Here is a 19,439-nt window from a genome sequence, read left to right on the forward strand (position 1 = left end):
GCACCCAGGTTGGATTGGTTGGCGTGCTGCATGTTCTAGAGTTCCACTTCCAGCCCTGGAGGAGTCTGGCTGTGTGTCAGGACATTATGAGAATCCCTCTGGTTCTCTTTCTGGGGTCTGAGAGGTTATGTTTCAGCCCCAAACAACAGGGAGGGAGAGACACAGAGGATCAGATTCACAGTGAAGCTTATGATTGAGGAAGTTGCCGCTGATTCCCAATGGCAAAACAGCCTACAGGATTAGGGGATGTAACAAATCCAAGCATCTCATACATTTGGCTCCTTTACTGTGGCCCCCATTTTCTAAACACAACCAAGTCAATGTCACTTTAGTTTTTGGGGTATTTTGGCTGTTTACGTAAAGGCGGATGGCTTGTACAACTGACTAGGTATCCCCCTTTCCCCTTCCTTGGCTGAAAGGTGTATGTATACAATTCCCAATGAGCATTCACAGTGATACCTCAAAGGACCAGGATCTCAGACACACTAGAAAATGTGAGTCTTTTGTAATCCAATCCATACAGTTTAATGCTGCTAGTCTTATTGACTAGTCTTCAGTATCCCTATCCATAACTAATTCATAACTAATGCAGTTCTTTGGATCGTGTGACAGCTAACGCATACTGGAAACATTAAATCCCCAGTGTTTCCCCTACATTCATTTTGCAGTGGCGAGCCACCGCTACTAAATCGTTGCTGCCACTCCAAAAAATATAATACATATGTTTTTCATTAAAAAAATAATACAAAATAATTAGGGATGTAAAAACGTTTCAGTGTAAACATAAAAGACTAAAACCAGATATAAAGTATGTAGACAAAATAATGGGCCTATATATATATATATATATATATATATATTACATATCACCAGTCTGTTAAACCTCTCTTTCATATTGTCCGAGATCCCTAAAGATTGGAAACCTGCAACGGTCATCCCCATCTTCAAAGGGGGAGACACTCTAGACCCAAACTGTTATAGACCTATATCCATCCTGCCCTGCCTTTCTAAAGTTTTTTAGAAAGCCAAGTTAATAAACAGATCACTCGCCATTTCGAATCCCACCGTACCATCTCCGCTGTGCAATCCCGTTTCCGAGCTGGTCACCTCAGCCACGCTCAAGGTACTAAACGATAGCATAACCGCCATCGATAAAAGACAGTACTGTGCAGCCGTCTTCATCGACCTGGCCAAGGCTTTCGACACTGTCAATCACCGTATTCTTATCGGCAGACTCAACAGCCTTGGTTTCTCAAATGACTGCCTCGCCTGGTTCACCAACTAATTCTCAGACAGAGTTGAGTGTGTCAAATCGGAGGGCCTGTTGTCCAGACCTCTGGCAGTCTCTATGGGGGTACCACAGGGTTAAATTCTCGGGCCAACTCACTTACAACTTACAACTTTTCTCTGTATATATCAACGATGTCGCTCTTGCTGCTGGTGATTCCCTGATCTACCTCTATGCAGACGACACCATTCTGTAAACAGCTGGCCCTTCTTTGGACACTGTGTTAACAAACCTCCAGACGATCTTCAATGCCATACAACTCTCCTTCCGTGGCCTCCAACTGCTCTTAAATGCAAGTAAAACTAAATGCATGCTTTTCAACCGATCGTTGCCCGCACCCGCCCGCCTGTCCAGCATCACCACTCTGGACGATTCTGACTTAGAATATGTGGACAACTACAAATACCTAGGTGTCTGGCTAGACTGTAAACTCTCCTTCCAGAATCAGATTTAACATCTCCAATCCAAAAATAAATCTAGAATCGCCGTTCCTATTTCGCAACAACGCATCCTTCACTCACGCCGCCAAACATACCCTCGTAAAACTGACTATCCTACCAATCCTCGAGTTCGGCGATGTCATTTACAAAATAGTTTCCAATACTCTACTCAGCAAACTGGATGCAGTCTATCACAGTGCCATCCGTTTTGTCACCAAAGCCCCTTATACCACCCACTACTGCGACCTGTATGCTCTAGTCGGCTGGCCCTCGCTACATATTCGTCGCCAGACCCACTGGCTCCAGGTCATCTATAAGTCTATGCTAGGTAAAGCTCCGCCTTATCTCAGCTCACTGGTCACGATAACAACACCCACCCGTAGCACGCGCTCCAGCAGGTTTATCTCACTGGTCATCCCCAAAGCCAACACCTCCTTTGGCCGCCTTTCCTTTCAGTTCTCTGCTGCCAATGACTGGAACAAATTTCAAAAATCGCTGAAGCTGGAGACTTATATTTCCCTCACTAACTTTAAACATCAGCTATCTGAGCAGCTAACTGGTCGCTGCAGCTGGACATAGCTCATCTGTAAATAGCCCACCCAATATACCTACCTCATCCCCATATTGTTTTTATTTACTTTTCTGCTCTTTTGCAAACCAGTATTTCTACTTGCACATCATAATCTGCTCATCTATAACTCCAGTGTTAATTTGCTAAATTGTAATTTCTCTGCTACTATGGCCTATTTATTGCCTTACCTCCTCACGCCATTTGCACACACTGTATATAGACTTTCATTTTTTCTATTATGTTATTGACTGTACACTTGTTTATTCCATGTGTAACTCTGTGTTGTTGTTTGTGTCGCACTGCTTTGCTTCATCTTGGCCAGATCGCAGTTGTAAATGAGAACTTGTTCTCAACTAGCCTACCTGGTTAAATTAAGGTAAAATAAAATATATATATAAAAAAATATATATATATATTTTGCATGTTTTGAAACCCATTTTGCATGTTTTGCCATGCAAAATGTATAGAATTGCAGGAAATATGCTTAAAAATTCACATTTTCTCTCAGCCCCGTGACAAAATGTGTAGAATTGCAGGAAACTAGCTTTAAAACTATAAAATGACTTCTCTGCCCAAGGGCAAAATGTGTAGAATTGCAGGAAATTAGCTTTTAAAAAAGCAATTTTTTTTCTCTGTGATCAATAGGAGGGCTTCTACCATATCCCCCACACTAACTGGATCCCTTTACCATAATTGAGAACACTTTACAGGAGTTGATCGGGTTCCAGGCTAGTTTTCCTTTTACATTATAACATAAGATGTTTGTTTGAATAGGAGAAGGGAAAAGGAATATAGGATTATCGATATGTTGGAAAAATTGAAATGACTAAAAACCTCTCCTTGACTTATATATTTTATTATCTTTAGGCATCCTGCTTCCTGCATCCTTTATCCAATAAACTCTACAGTGTACGGAGGGTCATTAGGTTAAAAAAACGGACATGTGAGCTCATTCAGGGACTAACTAGCTCTTCTGGGGTTACAGGGTTATAGAGTGTATCATATCATATTCTCCTCTCCTTGCCATCTTTATGCCTTGACAAGCTGTCCTATATCTGCTCTAGTATGAGGTTGGATTTTCACATTAAAGAGGTTGAACGGGATCTTAAGCACTTACACATTTGTAACATATTGTAGAAATTGGAATTTGTAAGATATCATACGAATGAATTGCAGAAGAAAAAGGAAAATGGGTTACGTTGTACACAATCTTCAGGGAGCCGCTTTGCGTTATGAGCACTGTGAAAACTACAGGCTGTGATTATACAAAACCTTAATAACACAGCTTTAAATAATGTAGTGGTCACTATTTTCAGGTTATATAGACTCACAATCCAGACAGCATCAATCCATCCAGAGTCAGCATCCCACATTGATTCAAAACAAGACTTAACCATGCACTGTATAGTACTATCCTCTCGCTATACAGTCTGAGGTTGAAAGCTGGCATGTCAGTTAGATAAGAAACCCAGAGCATACTCTGTTCTTCTATTTGACAAGGTCAGACAAGGATCTCTTTAAGTCATATTTCCATACTCCATTGAGAGGCAAACACATACAATTGGCATTAGTAGGTTCTGTTGACAGGGATCTAACAGCACAGTGCAGTGCTTCTCCCCACTCTGCAGTGCTCTGCCTGTAATTATACAGAACTTGAAAATCCTCCAACTTGGATATTAGCGTGTGTGTGAGAGAGAACCAGGCTTGTAAGACCTCTCAGCCTGCTAATGAGAAGACATGGGGATACAGTATGATAGTTTTTTTTTATTTTTAAATTAAACTCAGCAACACAGAGCTAGCAACATCCTAATCCACCCATCTATCCATCGTCAGCTAACAGCAGCGAGCAGCAGGGATGTTGATCTAACTCTGCTATCTACAGTATGTATCTCTCCTGTGGCGAGCCTGTCACAGACCTGGGCCGGGCTCATGTCTCACTGTCTGGTTTACCTAACCAAAGCCATGTAAACACAGTCCCTATCACGTTGAGCAAAGATGGCTGAGACAACAGCAGATGAAGGGAGGCTTATTCTGCCAGAGGGTTGTGTTTCTGCAAAGTTACAGGTTTAGAGAATACTGTATTAGATCATTCTAAGATTGTCAGAATCAGCTAATATGGTTGTTCCAAAGATCGAAGTGTGTTTGTATTTCAGCTTAACATACAGACAAACACTCCCAGAGAGAACAGAGGGAGACAGATATTACCATTTACATTTTTTATTTAACCTTTATTTAACTAGGCAAGTCAGTTAAGAACAAATTCTCAGTTACGATGACGGCCTAGGAACAGTAGGTTAACTGCCTTGTTCAGGGGCAGAACGACAGATGTTTACCTTGTCAGCTCGAGGATTCGATCCAGCATCCTTTCGGTTACTGGCCCAACGCTCTAACCACTAGGCTACCTCCCGCCCCAAAACAATGAGAGATATAGAATCACTGTGCATCAATCTATTCATCCAGCCCCGGTGTAGACGGCTTGTGCCCAGAGACAGTGCTTGCTGGGCAGGGGGTGAGAGATAGAACCAAAGTCAACATGGTCCCTGTGCTGTGCCCTGATACCAGATCTTTGTTGCCATCTGCTGCCGTGCTTCAGTGCTCCAGAGCACCAGAACAGAGCAGCATTACATTCCTCCAGGATGTTTGCGTTCCTCTCCTCTCTCTCTTCCGTTTGTTTCTGGTTTTCTTTGTTTCAGTCAGTCTGGCCCTCAGGCATGGCAGAAGTGGCTCCGCCAAACACTGTTTTGATTGAGCCAGCCCAGCAGCCATCGGCCCCTGAAGACACAGAAGAGTGAATTAATCACAATGGTAAAAAATAAACACTAACAAGCCATGTTCCATTGTTCCACTGTTGTGGGGGATGAATGTACAACGTTCGCTGCCTCCCGGGTCAGACCCAGTGAGGGGACATGGCCCCCTTGTGGGGTTGGGGAGGGTAGGGGGGAGTGCTCTGCGTCTCTCTCTGATCGCCCTCTATTCAGTCTTCTGGTCAACGCTCATCAGAACATGAAGTTGCAGCCTGGCATATCCGGCATCCAACTCTCCTCCAAGCCCTCCTGTGTAGGATCATCCAATAAACTCTACAGTGTATGGAGGGTCATTAGGTTAAATAAAAGATATGTGAGCTCATTCAGGGACTAACTAGCTCTTCTGGGGTTATAGAGTGTAGCATATCATATTCTCCTCTCCTTGCCATCTTTATGCCTTGACAAGCTGTCCTATATCTGCTCTAGTATGCGGTTGGATTTTCACATTAAAGAGGTTGAATGGGATCTTAAGTAACATATTGTAGAAATTGGAATTTGTAAGATATAGAGAGGGAGTGAAAGAGAGGGAGAGAGAAAAAGAGAGACAAAAGATAGTCAGGGAGAAAAGGAGAGAGAGAGAAAAGGAGGAAGAGGGGGAGGGAGGTTGACAGATGCACGTTGCTTGTTCGTGTTGCAACCTTCACCTCATACACGGCTGTAGTCTAATCCTAATGTAACTGGGAGGTGGAGGGATTCAGTGTTACAATGTTACACAGGGTTGGAAGGTGTGATGTCATGTCAACAGGAAGAAAGACAGATGTTCTGGAGGTTCCATGCCAGCTGTTCCCATCTCAACTTCACGTATTCAGGCTTTAAACACACAATTTAAATATATACTTCAGCAATAGTCAACACAATCAATTATTCATTATTGTATTTATAAACTTTACATTTATAAATAAATGTTTTGTAAATGTTTTTTTCACCAATGTGCTGGAAACAAAACTCAGGGTCCAGACTTGTAGGATTAAGGGTGATTGTTCCTTCAATTTCTATATATGTTATATTCTTCTGTCTTGAGTACAAACACGTGATGTTGAATATTGTTGTTAAGTATTGGGCTGCTGTTTCAAGTGTTAAGCATGTGAAAGACAAAGCTGAGCCATTAACCACTAGGCTACCTGCCGCCCCAACCTTCCTCTCTCTCCGATGGATGTCCATAATGGCAGACTGCAAGGAGAACGTTTTTGAAATAATATGAAAATGGATTCAATATGTATTTAATATGAAAGTAATGTCTATAATATGTTCAACATGATATCAGTTTTCAGTGAAACGTTCACAATAAAACAACATGGCAAGTATACGGACTTATATATACGGTTCCAAACTACACATGAACCAAACTCTCTGCCCCAATGGCGCCAACCATGCAGTCTGCTGTCTACTAATACTGTACACCTACACATTAACCACACCCTGTACCACATCTAAAGTGCCAAACGGTCATAGATCCCTAACTGTTCAATGTGTGGTCATGAGTAAATGGTGTTCATTCTGGTCATTACCATGATTAATGGTAATAGATGCCTAACTGCTTAATGTGTGGCCATGAACACACAGGTTTCCGTAGTGGTCAGACACACACCATTGATCCCTCAGCAGCGTTTCACACCACACACAAAGAGTTAGCAAATACACAGAGGCCAAAGAAAAATATTGTGGTCCAAAGACAACATCTTGTGCTGAGAGCCGTCTCACAGCGTCGGTTCCCCCCAAAATAATCTGGAAAAATTATTATTCTGTACCTGGAATGTTTCAATACGGAATTTTCCTAGAACAACAGTTTGCCGTGATCCCCAGTCAGTGTGAGAGAGAGAGAGAGAGAGAGAGAGAGAGAGAGAGAGAGAGAGAGAGAGAGAGAGAGAGAGAGAGAGAGAGAGAGAGAGAGAGAGAGAGAGAGAGAGAGAGAGAGAGAGAGAGAGAGAGAGAGAGAGAGAGAGAGAGAGAGAGAGAGAAAATGGGAGGAGAGAGAGAGAGAATGGGAGGGGAGAGAGAGCGAGAGAAAGAATGGGAGGGGAGAGAGAGTGAGAGAGAGTGGAGAGTGAGAGAGTGGAGAGTGAGAGAGTGGAGACAAGTCATGCTCTCTGACAGCACAACCTCTGAGACTGAGGAGTGCTTCCCAGGGTTAAGACATGCTGGGGGAAGGAGAGAGACAGACTGGAGGAGGAGTGGAGGAGGGAAATAAGGGCAGAGGGAGAGGTGAAAGACAAATAGTAGGGGTGTCAGGGGGTAAACAAGCAAGGGAGCAGGTGGAGGAAAGACAGCGATGCAGTGCTGGCACGCAGTTGGCAGCTGGCAACCTGGTGATATGTGTCACACCATCAGAAAGACTTTCGAGGGGAGGGAGGGAGGAGGTGTGTGAATGTGTATGTATGTGTTTCTGTGAGAGAGAGAGGGAGGGGAGAGGGAGAGAGACAGATACAGAGAGACAGATAGGGAGAGAATGGGGAATGAGAGAAAGCGCGAGAGTGTGAGAGAGAGGTCATGAAATGTACATTCCACAGTGCTCTGCTCTGGTGTCTAGGCAGACGGGCTGAGCTGAACGCTGCATCCCCTGACACACCTTTGAAGTCGGAGTTCAGCCTCTGCCTGTTCCTTAACACTGGAAAATCTCCCAGTCTTTCTCTGACACGTACACGCATGCACGCAAGCTTGCTGTCATGCACCTGCACACACACACACACACACACACACACACACACACACACACACACACACACACACACACACACACACACACACACACACACACACACACACACACACACACACACACACACACACACACACACACACACACACACACACAAGAGAGCACAACAACATTCACACTCTCTCATTATAGAGGCTTCAGTCTGACAGTGAGCTCTCTGAGCATACAGCAGAGATGAATACAGAGTTGAATATAGCTCAACACACTAGAAGATATAATTGACAGAGAGCTCTCTGAGCATACAGCAGAGATGAATACAGGGTTGAATATAGCTCAACACACTAGAAGATATAACTGACAGAGAGCTCTCTGAGCATACAGCAGAGATGAATACAGAGTTGAATATAGCTCAACACACTAGAAGATATAATTGACAGAGAGCTCTCTGAGCATACAGCAGAGATGAATACAGAGTTGAATATAGCTCAACACACTAGAAGATATAACTGACAGAGAGCTCTCTGAGCATACAGCAGAGATGAATACAGAGTTGAATATAGCTCAACACACTAGAAGATATAACTGACAGAGAGCTCTCTGAGCATACAGCAGAGATGAATACAGAGTTGAATATAGCTCAACACACTAGAAGATATAACTGACAGAGAGCTCTCTGAGCATACAGCAGAGATGAATACAGAGTTGAATATAGCTCAACACACTAGAAGATATAATTGACAGAGACTGATAACACAAATACTACCCTATTCCTCTATGTTTCCACAAGACAGACAGACCATCTTGGTAAATGGCATCTTATTGAATTAGAACAAAATAAAGTCAGCTTTATACCCGGGAAAAGGATAACGTAAGATTCCAGTCCCAATTTCAAATTGAGATTTCCAAATCGTAATTTTGTCTGTGTGGGCTGTGTAGGCTTTAGGATCCAAGACTGCCTCTAAGATGTTCTAGAATGCTCTTAGTCCTGGTGTGTTTCTACTTCCATCAGTCGACCATCAGTGTCTGTGAAACAACAATGCAGTCAGATTTGAAGGCAGGCAGGCTGAGCTCTGAACTCTGTCCATGATGTAAGGAGTTAGTCCCAGCCGCCAACTGTCTGTGTTGGCTCCCAGGCTTAGTGCACAGCGGGAGGTGTGTGTTTTGGTTCAAAGCGAGAGGGCACGTTGTTTTGATATGGGAGTGTGTTTGTTTTTGCCTGATAGGGAGTGGAATCTGCACGTCTGCAGGCGTGTTTCAGGGCACCCAGAGCTCCTTGGAAGCCAAGCCAAGAAAGCATAGAGTGAGAGGGAGACTCCGGTGGAGGGGAGGAGATGGGAGGGGAGAGGAGGGGAGGGGAGAGAAGGGGGGATGCAGAGCGGGCCAAGTCTTGTTATTGACATCCAAAGAGCAAATTGTCAGTTTCTGGCAGTTCCACCATCTGAACTGGACAGACAGACTGACAGAGAGAAAGAGAGACGTGATGTTTCCTAGACTGACTGCTGTTGTGCTCTTTGTTTTAATACTCTCAGTCAGATCTTCTTTTTGAAACTCGACATTAATGCACCTACACACTGAGAACGCAGAGGCTATCCTCCTTCCAAGCCAGACTGTAGACTGTGGCCAATCTCCTTCTGAACACAAGAAGATTTTCAGATATAAGCAATTCTTGGTAGGACAATAGATAGTAACATTTAACAAACATTTTATTGCTGACAATCAACTATGTTTTCGTAGAATGCCTTCATCAGGGTATATCAATCTCGTTGGATTGGATTTGGATTTGTGATGAAGGCACCAAAACCCAAAGAATACCAAACACAAATAATATATTTATTTCTCATTATTTTTTATTCATTCAGTTCTTTCAATTAACTTGCATTTTATTGAAAGGCACATTGTTACCACACTGGTATTCTACGCATTCCATAATGAAACATTTTGGGAACTAGATGATGGTTGTATTTCACATTGTGCCAGTGTTGTGGTGAGACTGTTCTAAGTGCTGGATGTTGATGTTGGATTGGCTGTTCTACTGTCGGCTACTTCACTGAATCACTCTCTTGGTGTGTGGCTTGAAACCGTATAGCTTGAGATGGATGACATTTTGGGGAAAATGTATCCTCAGTAGATGGTCAGAATTGGCATGCATGTCATTTAACTGCTGAGTATACGGTATGTTTAGCAAGGTGTTCTGTGTATAGCTGTATAGCACCAGAATCCCAGTCAGCGTATCTAACAGTGTTGGAATTAAATGCGAATCACTCTCTGTTGTATTCCAATGCATTTGATGTTAGAACCTCTCCTAATTATAATTCTGTTTAAGCAGGGAAAATCCTTGTCCCTGACACATCTTAAACATACTCTTTAGCTGCTTGTATAATTCACAGCATGCAAAGATGCACCACCACCATTCCTGTATCTCTCCCTCTACCTTAGAAAAACACACTATCATTCATCTGCTTTCACTATTAATATATTCCCACCTTTAAGAGCCAAGCACCGCCTGTGGGATTCATCAACCAGGAATCAGCCTCCACACACACACACTCTCTCTCCCCTCTCCCTCCACGCTACGCTCAACGCTGGGCCCTGGGGCAGGATATCTATAATTCATCTTTTATCTGGCCCTCGCAGTCCCGCTCGCTGTTCCACACAGCCATCGCCCACTTCACAGGGCAACGCCGCCCGCCATACAGCAGCACCGCCCCTCTAATAGAAACCTCACAGGGCACCCTGATATTGATTGTACTCCAAGGTAAACAGCCTGGCTTGGATAATCAGCCGTTTGAGAAGTGAAACTCCATAGCTAGGCCCAGTGTTGGTCTCCCTGCCTACTGATGGCTGAGGAATAGACCGTGCCAATTTGGCACCAACTGCTTTACAGGGTCTCCAGCGCAGCAGGGAGCTTGACTCTAAACCATATCAAAGAAGAACATGTTAGTGGAAAGGGATCTGTGTACAGATAAACAGAAACCACACCAACAGGAGTTGGTGTGTGTGTGTGTGTGTGTGTGTGTGTGTGTGTGTGTGTGTGTGTGTGTGTGTGTGTGTGTGTGTGTGTGTGTGTGTGTGTGTGTGTGTGTGTGTGTGTGTGTGTGTGTGTGTGTGTGTGAGAGAGAGAAGAGAGTATGGAAAGTACTTTGTCCTATGTGTACGCCTATACATGTATTGTTTAGTTATACAGATATATTGATACACTATATATATACAAAAGTATGTGGACACCCCTTAAAATGAGTGGATTCGGCTATTTCTGCCACACCCGTTGCTGACAGGTGTATACAATCGAGCACACAGCCATGCAATCTCCATAGACAAACATTAGCAGTAGAATTGCCTTACTGAAGAGCTCAGTGACTTTCGACATAGCACCATCATAAGATGCCACCTTTCCTACAAGTCAGTTCGTAACATTTCTGCCCTGCAAGAGCCTCCCTGGTCAACTGTAAGTGCTGTTATTGTGAAGTGGAAACGTCTAGGAGCAACAGCTCAGCCACACAAGCTCACAGAACAGGACCGCCGAGTGCTAAAGCGAGTAAAAATTGTCTGTCCTCGGTTGCAACACTCACTACTGAGTTACAAACTGTCTCTGAAAGCAACGTCAGCACAAGAACTGTTCGTCAGGAGCTTCATGAAATGGGTTTCCATGGCCAAGCAGCTGCACACATGCCTAAGATCACCATGCGCAATGCCAAGCGTCGGCTGGAGTGGTGTAAATCTCGACGCCATTGGACTTTGGAACAGTCAAAACGTGTTCTCTGGAGGGATGAATTACGCTTCACCATTTGGCAGTCCGACGGGAGGATCTGGGTTTGGGCAGATGCCAGAAGAATGCTACCTGCCCGAATGCATAGTGCATAGTGGAGGAGGAATAATGGTCTGGGGCTGTTTTTCATGGTTCAGGCTAAGCCCCTTAGTTCCAGTGAAGGGAAATCTTAACGCTACAGCATACAATGACATTCTAGACAATTATGTGCTTCCATCTATGTGGCAACAGTTTGGGCAAGGCCCTTTCCTGTTTCAGTATGACAATGCCCCTGTGCACAAAGCAAGGTCCATACAGAAATAGTTTGTCGAGATTGGTGTGGAAGAACTTCACTGGCCTGCACAGAGCCTTGACCTCAACCCATCAAACACCTTTGGGATGAATTGGAACGCCAACTGCGAGCCAGGCCTAATCGCCCAACATCAGTGCTCGACCTCACAAATGCTCTTGTGGCTGAATGGAAGCAAGTCCTCGCAGAAATGTTCCAACATATAGTGGAAAGCCTTCCCAGAAGAGTGGACGCTGTTATAGCAGCAAAGGGGGGACCAACTCCATATTAACACCCATGATTTTGGAATGAGATGTTCGACGAGCAGGTGTCCACATACTTTTGATAATGTAGTGTATCTGGATTCAAACACAATCATTAAAGGGGCAGTGCAGTCAAAATGTGATTTTCCTGTGATTTATATATATTTCCACAATATGAGGTTGGAACAATAGTATGAAAATGTGAACATTATGATAATACCCTTTTAGTGTACGAGCTGCTTGAAAAGACTGCATGACACTTCAGCTTGATTTGCATGGGTGGAGTTTTGGCCTGCCTGGTAAAAGAGAGTTCCAATTCCTCTCTGCCAATAATAGCTAGTTTTCAGGTTACATATCCCTCCCTTTAGACTTCTCCAATAAGGTCCCTCATTCAGACCACTCCCAGACAGTCATAGTAAAACAAATTTGCATGAGAAATATCTTTTTGCTAAGAAGCTTTTTTTTTAACCATTTTAATTGAAAATAACCACAGTAAGGTACTATTTACCCAGAAATGATTTCATATTGGGAAAAAAATGTCTGCTTGCATTGGACCTTTAAAATAGTGAGAAAAACAAACTGATTGAATTGTAACACCATCCGAGTTTGGTTTTGGAGTGCCCTGTTAATGTCAACAGTCATCCATTGTGTCTCACTCTGGCTCCTGCTTATCACTATTTGGCTGTGGTCGATGTGTCTCTGACAAACTGCTACTTCTTCCTCTGGTTCTCATCAACACGCTGGAACCACAGGGACGATCAAAGAGGAGTTAAACTGACCAATAGCAGTGCTCTCTCTCTATGTTCTCTCCACATCACCAGAGTCACGCTAAATATGAATGTGTCCCTGTGAGGATGAATGAGGAGTGATGAAGAAGGATACAAGAATACATTTAGAATGTTAAAAAACAGGGAATACTGTAGTTGTAACGATCGTCGTCCTCGTCTGATGAGGAATAGGAAAGATCAGACCAAACTGCAGCGTGGTATGTGTCCATGTCCAAATTATTACAACTGAACACTGAATACAAAAAAAATCAAAAGGTGAAACAACGAAAATCGAAACAGTCCTATCAGGTGACACAACACAAAACAGGAAACAACTACCCACAAACACAGGTGGGAACAGGCTACCTAAGTATGGTTCTCAATCAGAGACAACGATAGACAGCTGCCTCTGATTGGGAACCATACCAGGCCAAACACAGAAATACAAAACATAGAACAAAACATAGAATGCCCACCCCAACTCACGCCCTGACCAAACCAAAATAGAGACATAAAAAAGCAACTAAGGTCAGGACGTGACAGTAGTAGCCTCTCTCTATGTCCTCTAAAGACATATTCTCTATGGCACTGATCACTGTCACAGGGATGGAGTATTTAGAAAGGCGTACGAAAATTAGTACAGTACAGTACACACTAACGTACCTCTTCCTGTACTTGTGAAGTAGTAGGACATTTTCATAAACAATGTCAAAGAACAATAGAAGAATAGCAAAGTAGAGTATTTTCCTTATAAAAATAATACTATATTCAATGATTGTATGGATGACTCTTAGCTGAACTTTCTTTGTTGTATGACTGTAGAGAACAGAGGTTATACCTTTGACTGCACCTTTACAGTGAACCTGACTGTGGGGCTGATTGTGAGGTACTGTAGTTCAGAAGCCATGACCTTATGTAGGCTAAATCAGTTTCCTCTGCCCCGTTTGGGGGGGCGGGGGCGTTTTAACCTCTGCCAGATCAGTTTGGCATCCAGAAAAGACACTCACCACGCTATTTCTCTCTCGCCCCTCTCTTTCTGTCTCCCTCCGCCCTCTCTCCCCCTCTCTCTCCTCAGTGCAGTGAAGGTCAGTAGGATTAGCAGCACATACCTTTCAGCTCTCTGAGGGGGTGGAAGTCATGGCCCTGCTGCTATTTCCAGTGCTATGCATCCCAGCCCAGCATAGCAGCCATTGTGACCTCGACAACTACTGTGATTATTATTATTTGACCACGCTGGTCATTTATGAACATTTGAACATCTTGGCCATGTTCTGTTATAATCTCCACCCGGCACAGCCAGAAGAGGACTGGCCACCCCTCATAGCCTGGTTCCTCTCTAGGTTTCTTCCTAGGTTTTGGCCTTTCTAGGAAGTTTTTCCTAGCCACCGTGCTTCTACACCTGCATTGCTTGCTGTTTGGGGTTTTAGGCTGGGTTTCTGTACAGCACTTTGAGATATCAGCTGATGTAAGAAGGGCTTTATAAATACATTTGATTTGATTTGATTTAATGACTACACAATTCCATAGTAAGCACTGTAGTATTATATATTAAACTGTTGTATTTTTCCATGTGGGTAGACACACCATTGAAAGGCAAGTATATTGTTTGGTAATATTCACAGAGACACCGTTGAAAAGCAAAGATATTATTTGGTGAAACTCTCCTTGAATTGTTCAAAGTTTCACTATGTTCCCGTTAGTTCTGTGGTACAAACCTTTCAATGAGGTGAATGCATTTGATTTGATTTGATTTGTTACACGGACAAGGAAGACAACACAACGTCATTCCATCCACAGAGGAACATGGACACGCAGATCTAGAACTGATCTACACATGTTCAACTCACATGACCTCAATGTGATTGACCTGATTAGAAACAGATAGTTACTGTAGGCCTGTCTGAGCACTATTAACACAAAATGTCTCTTTTTTCCCATTCCCTAGGTTGACTTCTCTGTCTCTTGTTTGACCATTTCTCAGCTCTAATGGAGATCTGCTCAATTCTCCAGACTGACACCCTTCTATTTAATGTCATGAATCTTGCCCTGGAGGCAGCTCTGCAGAGTGGGCACTAGCTGGCACAGCCACAAAGTATTACAATCTAACCTTAAATTAAGACTAAAAAGCACACATTTTTGTTTCCACACATTTTTACAATATAGCCAATTTTGACTTTGCAGAAATCGTTAAGTTCTGCCTCCAGGGCAAGATTCATAACAATAAAGGTCAACCTGCATAGAAGTCAGCTGTTAGACGTTAGACAGAACTGAACTGGGAAAGAAAGAGGGAAGATAAAGGAGGGGGTGGCTGGATGGATTTCACAACAATATCCTGAAAAATTTGGCCTTTTTTATGAAATTGTATCTCCATATTGGTTTGTCCCTGGGAAAAACGCCACAGACAAAAGGTCTTATTCAGCCATGTACAGTAAAGGGCTTTGTATAACGAGCTAGATCTGATTCTGTGGCTCTGAAGGGTCTAACTTTGTGTTTCTCTTGCCTGCAGCACGGACACTAAGAACAGTCAGATTGTGTCAGCAGTGGGTTACTAACTGTATAATATCACGCCTCTAGAATCTCAGATAAAGCAGTTGTGTTTGTATCAAACCCCAGATCTCATCCTGCCCAGTGGACTGTCACCACGGTGACCTCCACAATCACACTGACAACCAACACAACACACATGGCTCTGATAGACATGTAGCATAATGTATGTAGGCAAACACAAATCACTATTCATGTGGTGCTGGTCTGATAGAAAAATATTGTAGCAGTGAATTAGAGGGGCCTGCATAGTAAGTTTCTACAAAACATAGCTTTGAGTTCACTTCTGATTGACATGTATCACTGTATGCCATATCCTGTCTGTCCCAGGAATGACCTAGAACAACTCATGTCCTCAGTACAGGTCAGTCAGTCCCATAGATCAAGAACATTATGAAACACCTATAGTTCCCTTATTACAGCCCAGACTGGACATCTTCTCCTGTACATTACCAAGCCTGGAAACAGGAGAAGATCCAAACAAATCCAGAAGAACCAAGCAGAATCAGTTTCATAAGAAAGGGATCCCCTGAGAGAGGTAACATTATGCTGCCATGTTGTATTAGATTTACTGCCATATAGAATATCACTACAGTCATGGAAGGTTCACAAGGAGGGTAAAGAGTTGAGTATTGCCCAAGGCATACTGGCTGTCTACCAAAGACATTGTGTTCACGTGTTTGGCGTCCTCTTGGGGATGAAAACCGCACACAGATACAGTAACTTACAAAATCAGAGGAATCTACAACTTTACATGGACGGTCACAGAAAAGACTGTTTATACTCAATCACAGTGGGCAGAGAATCAATAAATGTTACCTTTAAAGTCTCCAATCAACAGCAGCATACCGTTATTCTATAGCCACAACTTTTCAAATATAATATACCTCACTGAGATTTCATAAAGTTCTACCCTAGGACGGAGTGACCTATCCATGTGAAGTTGTCAGCCTACAGTGTTGGGGGTGAACGGACCGTGGGTATCAGGTGAGATTAGGCCTGTAAGTGCCCACTAGCCTGGTTAAACTAGACTGAATGCCATGCTCACTATTATTGCCTTTCATAATGACTGAGAGATCACATGTTGCATTGGAGCTTCTCTTATTTGACATTTTCTTCCTAGGAGGCCCCAGGTCAGGTTTCTGTGTTTACGTTAGCACGGCCCAGGCGTTAGGGTCGATCCTGGACCTGCTGATAAATACATATATACTTAACTAACTCAGTGGGAAAGGGATAAAGGTGGAGTTGGTGTGTGTGTGTGTGTGTGTGTGTGTGTGTGTGTGTGTGTGTGTGTGTGTGTGTGTGTGTGTGTGTGTGTGTGTGTGTGTGTGTGTGTGTGTGTGTGTGTGTGTGTGTGTGTGTGTGTGTGTGTGTGTGTGTGCGTGTGTGTGTGTAAGGGGATGAAGGTGGAGTTAAACATGCAGCTAAACACCTGGTTTCAAATCTTTCAAATACTTTGAGCGTTTGCTTGAGTCTGTTTGGAGTGCTAGGTAGGCGGGGTTTGCACATATGGGCCTTTTCTAATGGTTTCATCAAGCCAGGCAAGATCAATCAAGCACAGTGAAAGTATTTCAAAATCATTTCAAAATCATATTTTTTTCATTGAAATGAAACCTGTGAGAAGCAAATGAATATTGTGCAATTTAAAATAAACACGTTCTTTGTAGTTAGTGAGAATCAATGAGACGAATCTATTCTCACTAATCGTCCAAACCAAAGACAATCTCCCACGCTGATGTAAGATGGAAACGGTTAAGGCCAATCATGCCGTGTTGTTTTACTGCTGTCAAATGAGAATAAGTGTTTGTTTGAGAAAAGCTCCAGCATTATAAGAGGTCATAATAGGGTCATCAGAAAGAATATCATTTGACTTCCTCTCATGAGCTACAGTGTGGAGAGACAGACAGTAGAGGTGGTGGACCAACCACATGCTTTTACATTCCAAGGACAGATCTACAACAAGGTCTCTCTCCATCTCTCCCTCCCTCCCCTCCTCCTCTCCATTTGGCCCATAATTCAGTGGTTCAGAGTCCAGCAGTCATTTTTGCCACCTGGGTTATCGTCATTAGTATTATTACCACTGGGGAGGGTTTGCTGCCACAGCAGAATCTACACACCTCCAAAATCCACATGCATATGAAACCGTTTGGGAGTGAATTATAGATTAGAAGCCAGTCTCCTACTGTGCGATGATTGCTAATTTAGCCTTCGTTGGCTGGGAACCCAATACCATGAGTGCAGTTTGATACCACACATACTTGCACACAAATGCACGCTGTCACAGAGGCACACACACACACACACGTCAATAACAATCAATAGTGATTAAAAAAAGAGGGTCTGGTACTGGTACAGTCTGGTACAGCTCTGACCCACTTCCTGTTTAGGAGAATACAGTGAAAAACACTGCATCTCATGGTCACTGACCATCCAATTACAGTTTTTTTGCTAACAAGCATTGGCCAATACTGCTAAGCCACTTTTTCAAAACTCTTCACACAGTCTGCATTACCAACATGCATCTTGTCCAAACAATTAATCTCACCTCCAAAACTCACCCAAACCACCAAAACACTTCATACATGTCTCAAAATAAGCTTGTTTGACCATAACACTGGCAACAGTTCTCACTCAGAAAGCATACATTGTCACTCATAACAAACCGACCTCAAAACACTAACAGGGAGCACTACATAAATTAACTTTTTTCTTTTAAGTTTGAATGATTTTTCACATAAATCAGTATTTCATTATAGAATAAGAATAACACCTTTTCACTTTATTGACTGTACTATAGTATATGTAACAAGAATGAATCAGAAATGCAGCAATTTGCTTCATTGGCCCTTATTTTTTCTATATCTTTGCATATAGTAATTTACTCGTGAAAAATAAAAAGTTTAAACAACAAATTCCTGAGATTCCAGGGCTGCAATAATAATTACAAAAAAAAACAACATGTATAGTGTAATCACTCATACTGTACAGTACTGTGAGGGTTCTAGTTCTCCCTCTCCTGCATTTGGCCACAAGTTCTCATCAACATCAGATCTTATGTCTTCTCTGGCGATGCATCTTGGAAAGTATCTTCTGGAATGTCTAATGCAACCCTGGCAGTCTTCAGGAGAAGTGTCTCCACACCCTGGCAGTCTTCAGGAGAAGTGTCTCCACACCCTGGCAGTCTTCAGGAGAAGTGTCTCCACACCCTGGCAGTCTTCAGGAGAAGTGTCTCCACACCCTGGCAGTCTTCAGGAGAAGTGTCTCCACACCCTGGCAGTCTTCAGGAGAAGTGTCTCCACACCCTGGCAGTCTTCAGGAGAAGTGTCTCCACACCCTGGCAGTCTTCAGGAGAAGTGTCTCCACACCCTGGCAGTCTTCAGGAGAAGTGTCTCCACACCCTGGCAGTCTTCAGGAGAAGTGTCTCCACACCCTGGCAGTCTTCAGGAGAAGTGTCTCCACACCCTGGCAGTCTTCAGGAGAAGTGTCTCCACACCCAGCATTCATAGCATTCAGTAAGGACATCTGGTCATGTGGATGGTGGTCATAAACCTTCCACCTCTACGCAGAGAAAAACTCCTCTATGGGGTTTAGGAAGGGGAAGTATGGAGGCAGGAGCAGTTCTGACATCCTGGGATGTGCAGCAAACCAGTCTGACTGCAGCCGAGTGGTGGAATACCACATTATCCCACAAAACAACGAAGGTAGGGGAGTTTCTTGCCTCTCTCTCCTCCGCTGGCACGAGTCGATTATGCAGGTCATCCAGAAAAGAAATGAGTCTCTGTAATGTAGGGGCCAATGAGTGGTTTGTGTAACAGCAAAGCATCATTGGACATTGCTGCACACATTGTGATGTTAGCTCCTCTCTGGCCTGGGACATCCACGGTTGCTCTCTGTCCAATCACATTTCTTCCCCTGCAGAGTGTTTTTGCCAGGTTATATCCAGCTTCATCAACAAAGATGAATGTATGAGCAGTTTGCCTGGCTTCCATCTCCATTACTCTCTAAAATACAGTAAAGCCACAGTTTTACACTACTTTACATTATGCACAGCTGTGTATGTACCCTGTTTGGT

At 43.3% G+C, this 19,439-nt stretch overlaps 1 long non-coding RNA gene across 1 annotated transcript; it reads right to left on the minus strand.

Annotated features, from left to right (window-relative positions):
- Positions 1–4,506: 4,506 nt before the first annotated feature.
- LOC129837952 (uncharacterized) lies at positions 4,507–10,340 on the minus strand. Its single transcript, XR_008756791.1, has 2 exons — positions 10,243–10,340; positions 4,507–5,071 (listed from the first exon to the last, which is right to left on the minus strand). It is a non-coding gene; the product is annotated as an uncharacterized LOC129837952 (long non-coding RNA).
- Positions 10,341–19,439: the final 9,099 nt, after the last annotated feature.

The sequence above is a fragment of the Salvelinus fontinalis genome, chromosome 38 (assembly GCF_029448725.1).
Source record: "Salvelinus fontinalis isolate EN_2023a chromosome 38, ASM2944872v1, whole genome shotgun sequence".
Lineage (NCBI taxonomy): Eukaryota > Metazoa > Chordata > Actinopteri > Salmoniformes > Salmonidae > Salvelinus > Salvelinus fontinalis.